Below are 11,338 nucleotides of genomic sequence, written 5' to 3'. Positions count from 1 at the left end.
TGGTCAAAACCGGTGGTAGGCAGAAATCATCTTCCGAGATTGTCCTCAATGCTTTCTCCGAAAATTATTTCGAGCAGTTAGTCCAGGAACCCACGCGAATTGTAAATGGTTGCAAAAACACACTTGACCTCTTAGCCACAAACAATCCAGAGCTAATAGAGAGCATCATGACTGATACAGGGATTAGTGATCACAAGGTCTTTGTAGCTAGGCTCAACACCGTTTCTTCCAAATCCACCAGAAACAAACGCAAAATAATTTTATTTAAAAAAGCGGATAAAGTGTCACTAGAAGCCTTCCTGAGAGACAATCTCCATTCCTTCCGACCTGACTATGCAAATGTAGACGAGATGTGGCTCAAATTCAGAGATATAGTAGCAACAGCCATTGAGAGATTCATACCTCATAAATTGGTGAGAGATGGAACTGATCCCCCATGGTACACAAAACAGGTCCCAACGCTGTTGCAGAGGCAACGAAAAAAACATGCGAAGTTCAGAAGAACGCGAAATCCCGAAGATTGGCTAAAATCTGGCACGTACTTCAATGCGAGATGCCTTTAATAGGTTCCACAACGAAACATTGTCTCGAAATTTGGCAGAAAAGCCGAAGAAATTCTCGTCGTATGTAAAGTACACAAGCGGCAAGACGCAGTCAATACCTTCGCTGCGCAGTGCCGATGGTACTGTTACCGACGACTGTGCCGCTAAAGCGGAGTTATTGAACGCAGTTTTCCGAAATTCCTTCACCAGGGAAGACGAATGGAATATTCCAGAATTTGAAACACGAACAGCTGCTAGCATGAGTTTCTTAGAAGTAGATACCTTAGGGGTTGCGAAGCAACTCAAATCGCTTGATACGGGAAAGTCTTCACGTCCATATTGTATACCGATTAGGTTCCTTTCAGATTACGCTGATACAATAGCTCCCTACAACCGCTCGCTCACTGATAGATCTGTACCTACAGATTGGAAAATTGTCCAGGTCGCACCAGTGTTTAAGAAGGGTAGTAGGAGTAATCCATCGAACTACAGACCTATATCATTGACGTCGGTTTGCAGTAGGGTTTTGGAGCATACACTGTATTCAAACATTATGAATCACCCCGAAGGGAACGATCTATTGATACGTAATCAGCATGGTTTCAGAAAACATCGTTCTTGTGCAACGCAGCTAGCTCTTTATTCGCACGAAGTAATGGCCGCTATCGACAGGGGATCTCAAGTTGATTCCGTATTTCTAGATTTCCGGAAAGCTTTTGACACCGTTCCTCACAAGCGAATTCTAATCAAGCTGCGGGCCTATGGGGTATCGTCTCAGTTGTGCGATTGGATTCGTGATTTCCTGCCAGGAAGGTCGCAGTTCGTAGTAATATACGGCAAATCATAGAGTAAAACTGAAGTGATATCAGGTGTTCCCCACGGAAGCATCCTGGGACCTCTGCTGTTCCTGATCTATATAAATGACTTGGGTGACAATCTGAGCAGTTCTCTTAGGTTGTTCGCAGATGATGCTGTAATTTACCATCTAGTAAGGTCATCCGAAGACCAGTATCAGTTGCAAAGCGATTTAGAAAAGATTGCTGTATGGTGTGGCAGGTGGCAGTTGACGCTAAATAACGAAAAGTGTGAGGTGATCCACATGAGTTCCAAAAGAAATCCGTTGGAGTTCGATTACTCGATAAATAGTACAATTCTCAAGGCTGTCAATTCAACCAAGTACCTGGGTGTTAAAATTACGAACAACTTCAGTTGGAAAGACCACATAGATAATATTGTGGGGAAGCGAGCCAAAGGTTGCGTTTCATTGGCAGGACACTTAGAAGATGCAACAAGTCCACTAAAGAGACAGCTTACACTACACTCGTTCGTCCTCTGTTAGGATATTGCTGCGCGGTGTGGGATCCTTACCAGGTGGGATTGACGGAGGACATCGAAAGGGTGCAAAAAAGGACAGCTCGTTTTGTATTATCACGTATTAGGGGAGAGGGTGTGGCAGATATGATACGCGAGTTGGGATGGGAGTCATTAAAGCAAAGACGTTTTTCGTCGCGGCGAGATCTATTTACGAAATTTCAGTCACCAACTTTCTCTTCCGAATGCAAAAATATTTTGTTGAGCCCATCCTACACAGGTAGGAATGATCATCATAATTAAATAAGAGAAATCAGAGCTCGAACAGAAAGGTTGAGGTGTTCGTTTTTCCCGCGCGCTGTTCGGGAGTGGAATGGTAGAGAGATAGTATGATTGTGGTTCGATGAACCCTCTGCCAAGCACTTAAATGTGAATTGCAGAATAATCATGTAGATGTAGATGTATATGTAGAAGATCTACTGTCGCATTTGCTTTGGTCAGTGTCTGAAAAGAATTCCGCTGAAAATGCAATAATACCAGCGATTTATTTTCGCCTGACTTTTTAACCATTTCTAGCTTTCAGAGAAGCATCGTGAGTTGTTGCCATGCTAAAATTTGATTCTTTTGGCAAAATACAGTTGAGTTCATTCAGTGATACGTCATCCTAACATGTTGTGCAGACTCAATGGCGCTGGCCGGAGCGGCCGAGCGGTTCTAGGCGCTACAGTCTAGAACCGCACGGCCGCTACGTTCGCAGGTTCGAATCCTGCCTCGGGCATGGGTGTGTGTGATGTCCTTAGGTTGGTTAGGTTTAAGTAGTTCTAAGTTCTAGGGGACTGATGACCTCAGATGTTGAGTCCCATAGTGCTCAGAGCCAGACTCAATGGCGAGAGAATACTGAAGCAGTGATTTGATAAAGTGAGAAACTGAGGAAAAGTAAGGTCCTATCTTATGAAATCCTCGGTACAAAAGTAAACGTGTAACGTCTTAATTTATGTTGTTCCAGAAATCACAGTATTTCTCGTCTTACCAGCTACCGGCGGCCCTTACAATTACATTTTTTTTCTTCGGAAAAGTCTCTAGTTAGTCAAATAACATGGCAGATAATGAAGTTTTGCGTAGTAACCATACGTCAGAATATTCTCTTCTTTGAGTGCTACCATTCGCCAAAATCACGTTTCGATGTCTCAAATCGTTTAAGAAATATGAGGATTGTTGTGAATATTTTACTTCGGCTTTATGGCTGGTGGGCGCGCGATCACAAATGAGTGCTCTACATCAGATAAATTTTCTCGATATTGGTGGCAGTTAGAGACCTCCACCCAAGTCTAAGGAAAAATCCAATATGTTTGCTAAATTTAATACTCACTGACATATTATGTAACATGCACCAAACACAAAACCATAGCGGCCCTAATTTTTCATTGCAAACTTTTTCAAACTTCTGGCAATGTCTTAATTAAATACAAATATCTATGACCATTAACGAAATGATGGGCATGAGCTGACGTATAAAGCTATTAGTAGTGCAAAAATGAATATTTTTTAACGAATAGTTTCTGTAAAATCGTTTGGGAAAGACTGCAGACCTTACATCTAGGTTCTGTCGTCGCCTTCCGAACACCGCTTTGGACGAAACCTGGTCACTCAGCATTAGCCACCATATAGTTCATGGACTCTAGTTGTAACGTAACTAGTTTGAGTGTGTTGAGGTTGTTGATCTCCGTACTAATCAGTAAAACGGTGTGAATTCAGAATATGGTATACTTCTGTACAACGTCTTAGGCAATCGCACACTCTCTGGAAAAGTCCAGGCTGGTCACTGATGACGTGTCCCTATGGTGGTTTACCTCATTAGTGTTGCTTGCGTACACCAAAGATTTCGACTGCCCCTAAAAACAAATATTCAAGGGGCTGAGAAGGGGGAAGGAACTGGCCAATGTGCAGGACCTCCCCGAGCAATCTATTCACCATTAAGCGGTAGAACCACTAAGCAGATTCAGAAGGATGTAGGCTGCAGTAGGTACTGGGAGATGAAGAAGCTTGCACAGGATAGAGTAGCATGGAGAGCTGCATCAAACCAGTCTCAGGACTGAAGACCACAACAACAACCACTGTAGACTCTTCAAAAAATCTTTTTTTTATTGGCGTAAAATATGCTCTGAACCTTCTAAAATACACTCCTGGAAATTGAAATAAGAACACCGTGAATTCATTGTCCCAGGAAGGGGAAACTTTATTGACACATTCCTGGGGTCAGATACATCACATGATCACACTGACAGAACCACAGGCACATAGACACAGGCAACAGAGCATGCACAATGTCGGCACTAGTACAGTGTATATCCACCTTTCGCAGCAATGCAGGCTGCTATTCTCCCATGGAGACGATCGTAGAGATGCTGGATGTAGTCCTGTGGAACGGCTTGCCATGCCATTTCCACCTGGCGCCTCAGTTGGACCAGCGTTCGTGCTGGACGTGCAGACCGCGTGAGACGACGCTTCATCCAGTCCCAAACATGCTCAATGGGGGACAGATCCGGAGATCTTGCTGGCCAGGGTAGTTGACTTACATCTTCTAGAGCACGTTGGGTGGCACGGGATACATGCGGACGTGCATTGTCCTGTTGGAACAGCAAGTTCCCTTGCCGGTCTAGGAATGGTAGAACGATGGGTTCGATGACGGTTTGGATGTACCGTGCACTATTCAGTGTCCCCTCGACGATCACCAGTGGTGTACGGCCAGTGTAGGAGATCGCTCCCCACACAATGATGCCGGGTGTTGGCCCTGTGTGCCTCGGTCGTATGCAGTCCTGATTGTGGCGCTCACCTGCACGGCGCCAAACACGCATACGACCATCATTGGCACCAAGGCAGAAGCGACTCTCATCGCTGAAGACGACACGTCTCCATTCGTCCCTCCATTCACGCCTGTCGCGACACCACTGGAGGCGGGCTGCACGATGTTGGGGCGCGAGCGGAAGACGGCCTAACGGTGTGCGGGACCGTAGCCCAGCTTCATGGAGACGGTTGCGAATGGTCCTCGCCGATACCCCAGGAGCAACAGTGTCCCTAATTTGCTGGGAAGTGGCGGTGCGGTCCCCTACGGCACTGCGTAGGATCCTACGGTCTTGGCGTGCATCCGTGCGTCGCTGCGGTCCGGTCCCAGGTCGACGGGCACGTGCACCTTCCGCCGACCACTGGCGACAACATCGATGTACTGTGGAGACCTCACGCCCCACGTGTTGAGCAATTCGGCGGTACGTCCACCCGGCCTCCCGCATGCACACTGTACGCCCTCGCTCAAAGTCCGTCAACTGCACATACGGTTCACGTCCACGCTGTCGCGGCATGCTACCAGTGTTAAAGACTGCGATGGAGCTCCGTATGCCACGGCAAACTGGCTGACACTGACGGCGGCGGTGCACAAATGCTGCGCAGCTAGCGCCATTCGACGGCCAACACCGTGGTTCCTGGTGTGTCCGCTGTGCCGTGCGTGTGATCATTGCTTGTACAGCCCTCTCGCAGTGTCCGGAGCAAGTATGGTGGGTCTGACACACCGGTGTCAATGTGTTCTTTTTTCCATTTCCAGGAGTGTATGATGCAAGTAGCGTAATCCCTGAAATTCCGCTCTTTCTCTAGCACTTCGGATGACCCGAAACGTTCTACCTGTGGCAATTCGATGCCCCTTGTAGTGTATGGGTATAGTTAGCAGCATTTCAAAACAATAATATGATAGTTTACTGTCAACAAGCGTCAGTGCGTGCAGGAAAGAGAGAATAAATTCTTTCGCTTCGAATCTTGATTTTTGTGTGCAGTATTTTGTAATAGTTTGTGACCTTATTGTACACAGTTTTGGCTTTCAAATAAATATGAATGGTAACAAACTGTACTCAGAAAAGGTATGAAAGCATCGTATGCAATGTCGCGTCGAAGCAGTATGTAATCAAAGCGTCCAAAGAACAAATATGAGGCAGATAGCTGATCGGTAGGGTCAGTGCCTATGCTAAGAAATTGAAAGACAGTAACTAGGATTTTGGTGTGCACTACGAATTGAGCCATAGGATAATAAATTTTTGTTCTGTTTCCCTGTTATTTCCCAACACGTGAAATGTAAAACGTGTAATGCAGACATAGCATTGCATGAACGGAGTCCTCTAGGCTTAGGCTTCATAATAATTATTGCTTCTCCAAACCGCCCAGAAGCTGTTACACCAGGTAACGAGTTTATACGGAACGCATACGAAACCAACGGTCGAATCGTTCAGGCAATGCGCCTCCTTGGAATAGGGCTAACCGGAATTGTGTAATTTGTGCGTTCAAGGAATTGCCACGACCGATATTTCAATCGTTCTACGCTAAACTAGTGGATATGATTTCTGACGCAACGGTGTCACTACGACAGGCCAGTCCTCTGGTAGCATGTTAACGGAAAGCGTTTCCTAAAAGTATAATTTTTTCATTTTTTCGTGTCTATAACACATTTCAAAGCTTCAAACGCGTTTTTTGCGGAACACGATTTTTCAAAATGGCACGCGTCATAATGCCAACAATCTTCACTCTTTTTATTGGAAAATGTATCCACAGCTTTGAAAGAACATTTCAAAATGAATCACGTAGGGAATTTTCGATTAGTTAATTTAAACAATATTTATTAACGAATGACTGTCTTTTTTTGATAAAAATTGAACTACTTTATTCAAACGCTCGCCTGTTATACAAGAATTTGTATTTCTTAACTATCCATTGTGGTTCACTAACTACAATCATGTAGATTACATAGATTTTTTTCTTTTCCTTTTTTCTAGATTCAAATTGGCACCTGTTATAGTGCGTGGTCCATATAATCAAAAATCTAACACGTCTCGGGAGAATTGCTGCAGTGTCGCCATCTTGTAACATTTTCCGACAATATTTTATGTTATATACTTAAACATACAGTCAGTAATCACCTCAAGTATTATTTCTCTATCACCTTTCCTTCTGCTCAAAAAAATTATGAAAAAATGCTATTTTTAGGCCATTACAGTGGTGCTACTCCTTAAATGTCTGTTTGAGATATTCTCCGACATTTCGGAGGGAATGTGTTTATGCTAAATCACATCTCTATCCGTTGTTGGAGCTACAGGGCTAAAATCGGCAGGTCACTGGAAGAGATGGCTGAATAATTTTGTAGATGGTACCATGCCTCCTGGATATTTTGCACCATACAGAGCATGGACTGTATTGTTGCATTCTTTCTTCAGACCATAACAGAAGATGATGTCTGTCATTTGCTACGCGGAATAATAGGCACTCGTTTTGCTGGTAAGCGCACAAATACGACCACCATACACAAGCATTTCACAAACTCATCAAAACACAGGTCAGTTACATTATAACTTACAAGCGAGTCGGGAAATGCTTTGCAATTGCTAAATTGGATATACGGCCTGCTCTTCTCCCCGTCTCTGTCTCATCTCTTTGTTCATCTCCTCTTCGTCTCCCTCTTTTTGACCCTCAACTCCTACACATATGGTCATCTCCTCCGCTCCATACCTCTTTACATCACCTCCTTTCCAACTTTCTGTCAATCTTTCCTCTCTCTCTCTCTCTCTCTCTCTCTCTCTCTCTCTCTCTCTCTCTCTCTCTCTCTCCCCATTTCCTCACCCCCCTCCTCTCAGTCCATCTCCTCCCCCTCTCTGTGGCCATGAATCTTGGTTATCGCTGTTGCAAACGATACCTTGATTTGGAATTGCTGTCGCTTCTTAAAAACAGTGGGCAAATAGATTGGCATCTTTGGTATTTAGAGATATGAGAGAGAACTTTCCATCTGCGGAATCTGGGGGTGTAGCAGCTTCAATGACAGTATTTTGCATGATTTTAATCTGTGAATGGGAAGCATTACACAGTTTCGGATGATTCATAATTCAGAATAGTGTTCTAATCATAAACAGATAAGCCATAAACACAGTTTTCAATATTTTCTCTTAAAACCGACTGTGAGGAAGAAAACAAAATAGCACATTGTTGTTCATTCAATTTGCGTTTAAAGCTATGTGTAAGGAGAAGGAATATGTTATATGGGAAACAATTTGTCTAACGACTTTACCCTTGGCTGCCAGTCTTCTTATTTGAAAATTTAACCACAGCTTTGAAATAACATTTCAAAGTGAACCAGTGAAATATATATATATATATATATATATATATATATATATATATATATATATATTACTTTTTCAACTGCAGGTTTTGAAGGTTTTTGGTAACATCAAGCATTGGCTTGTCTTAACTCATATGTAGTAATATAATTTCAACTATATTTTATATACGATATATGCTTGAAAATATGTTTCCTATGTTTATTAGAATAACGTGTGAAAATTGGAGAAAATTTGTTAATAACTTATCGAGATTTTTGTTAATAATGTTAAAGAACGATTTGTCTCTATACAGCAGAATATATTTATGCACTGCACTTAATCAGAACTGAGAATACTGCTTACAGTAACAACAGTAGCAGATGTTTACTGCATGCTGTATCCATGGACAATAACAGAACAATGTCTCCTCAGGTATTTAATACATCTTGTAGGTCGTTCGTAATTTCAAAGAGTTAGCAGTAATCGAGACATGTTTCACAGCGTCGAGGATGAACAAGTGCCAGAAAGTGAAGAAGTGCTCATGGCTCTCAAGTTACGTTTCTTAGAGCCGCTGTTTACTACCAGTTTCCGTTTTGCTTTTGTCAGTACTGCCGACTTTCAAAATATGAATACTTCTTTTTTAACATCCAATATATACATAGTACGAGATATTACCAACTGGAATAATTACCATGGACTATGAGTGAGGCACATTCTTGCAATATGCTGGTGCGGCTGCTTTACTAAGTTATAACAAAAGGCCTCAGGTGAATACTGGAAAGAGGAAAATCCTAAATAACAGAATTACAGAGAGTCGACGGATTCCTAATGATAAAATATATATCTTCAACGAAAGGAAAGCAGAAAGATGGAAGGAGTACACTACTGGCCATTAAAATTGCTACATCACGAAGATGACGTGCTACAGACGCGAAATTTAACCGACAGGAGGAAGATGCTGTGATATGCAAATGATTAGCTTTTCAGAGCATTCACACAAGGTTGGCTTCGGTGCCGACACCTACAACGTGCTGACATGAGGAAAGTTTCCAACCGATTTCTCATACACAAACAGCAGTTGACCGGTGAAACGTTGTTTTGATGCCTCGTGTAAGGAGAAGAAATGCGTACCATCACGTATCCGACTTTGATAAACGTCGGATTGTAGCCTATCGCGATTGCGGTTTATCGTATCGCGACATTGCTGCTTGCGTTGGTCGAGATCCAATGACTGTTAGCAGAATGTGGAATCGTTCAGAAGGGTAATACGGAACGCCGTGTTGGATCCCAACGGCCTCCTTTCACTAGCAGTCGAGATGACAGGCATCTTATCCGCATGGCTGTAATGGATCGTGCAGCCACGTCTCGATCCCTCAGTCAACAGATGGGGACGTTTGCAACACAACAACCATCTGCACGAACAGTTCGACGACGCTTCCAGCAGCAGGGCTTATGAGCTCGGAGACCGTGGCTGCGGTTACTCTTGACTCTGCATCACAGACAGGAGCGCCTCTGTCCTCAACGACGAACCTGGGTGCACGAGTGGCAAAACGTCATTTTTTTGGATGAATCAAAGTTCTGTTTAAAGAATCACGATGGTCGCATCCGTGTTTGGCGACATCGCGGTGAACGCACATTGGAAGCGTGTATTTGGTCATCGCCACACTGGCGTATCGCCCGGCGTGCTGGTATGGGTTGCCATTGGTTACACGTCTCGGTCACCTCTTGTTCCCATTGACGGCACTTTGAACAGTGGACGTTTCATTTCAGATGTGATACGACCCGTGGCTCTATCCTCCCTTCGATCCCTGCGAAACCCTGCATTTCAGCAGGATAATGCACGATCGCATGTCGCAGGTCCTGAACGGGCCTTTCTGGGTACAGAAAATGTTTGAGTCCTGCCCTGCCCAGCACATTCTCCAGATCTATCACCAATTGAAAACGTCTGCTCAATGGTGGCCGAGCAACTGGCTCGTCACAATACGCCAGTCATTTCTCTTGATGAACTGTGGTATTGTGTTGAAGCTGTATGGGCAGCTGTACCTGTACACGTCATCCAAGCTCTGTTTGACTCAATGCCCAGGCGTATCAAGGCCGTTATTACGGCCAGAGGTGGTTGTTCTGGGTACTGATTTCTCACGATCTATGCACCCAAATTGCGTGAAAATGTAATCACATGTAGGTTGTAGTATAATGTATTTGTCCAATGAATACCCGTTTATCATCTGCATTTCTTCTTCGTGTAGGAATTTTTATGGCCAGTAGTGTATATAGAAGGTCTATACAAGGGTGATGTACTTGAGGGCAATATTATGGGAATAGAAGAGGACGTAGATGAAATGGGAAATATGATAGTGCGTGAAGAATTTGACAGAGCACGGAAAGACCTAAGTCGAAACAAGGCCATGGGACCAGACAACATTCGATTAGACCAACTGATAGCCTAGGGAGAGCAAGCCCTGACAAAACTCTACCATCTGGTGAGCAAGATGTATTAGACTGGGAAAATACCTTTGGACTTTAAGAAGGATATAATAATTCCAATCCCAAAGAAAGCAGGTGTTGACAGGTGTGAAAGTTACCGAACTATCAGTTTAATAAGTCTCAGCTGTAAAATACTAACACGAATTATTTACAGACGAATGGAAAAACTGGTAGAAGCCGATCTGAGAGAAGATCTGTTTGTATTCCGTAGAAATGTTGGAACACATGAGGCAACACTGACCCTACGACTTATCTTAGAGGATAGATTAAGGAAAGGCAAACAAACGTTTCTAGTTTTTGTAGACTTAGAGAAAGTATTTGACAATGTTGACTGGAATACTCTCTTCCAAATTCTGAAGGTGGCAAGGGTAAAATACAAGGAAAGAAAGGCTATTTACAATTTGTACAGAAATCAGGTAGAAGTTACAAGAGACGAGGAGCATGAAAGGGAAGCAGTGGATGGGAAGGAAGTGAGACAGGGTTGTAGCCTATCCCCGATGTTATTCAATCTGTATATTGAGCAAGCAGTAAAGGAAACAAAAGAAGAATCTGTAGTAGGAATTATAATCCATGGAAAAGAAATAAAAACCTTGAAGTTCGCCGATGACATTGTAATTCAGTCAGACAGCAAAGGACCAGGAACTTCACTGGAACGAAATGGACAGTGTCTTGAAAGAGGATATAAGATGAAAATCAACAAAAGCAAAACGAGGATAATGGAACGTAGTCGAATTAAATCAGGTGATGCTGAGGGGAATTGGATTAGGCAATGAGATGCTTAAAGTAGTAGATGAGTTTCGCTATTTGGGAAGCAAAGAAAGTGATGATGGTCGAAGTAGAGAGGATATAAAATGTAAACTGGCAATGGCAAGG

The sequence above is a fragment of the Schistocerca americana genome, chromosome 10 (assembly GCF_021461395.2).
Source record: "Schistocerca americana isolate TAMUIC-IGC-003095 chromosome 10, iqSchAmer2.1, whole genome shotgun sequence".
Taxonomy (NCBI): domain Eukaryota; kingdom Metazoa; phylum Arthropoda; class Insecta; order Orthoptera; family Acrididae; genus Schistocerca; species Schistocerca americana.
The sequence above is the reverse complement of the archived record's forward strand: the minus strand, read 5'-3'. Positions refer to the sequence as shown.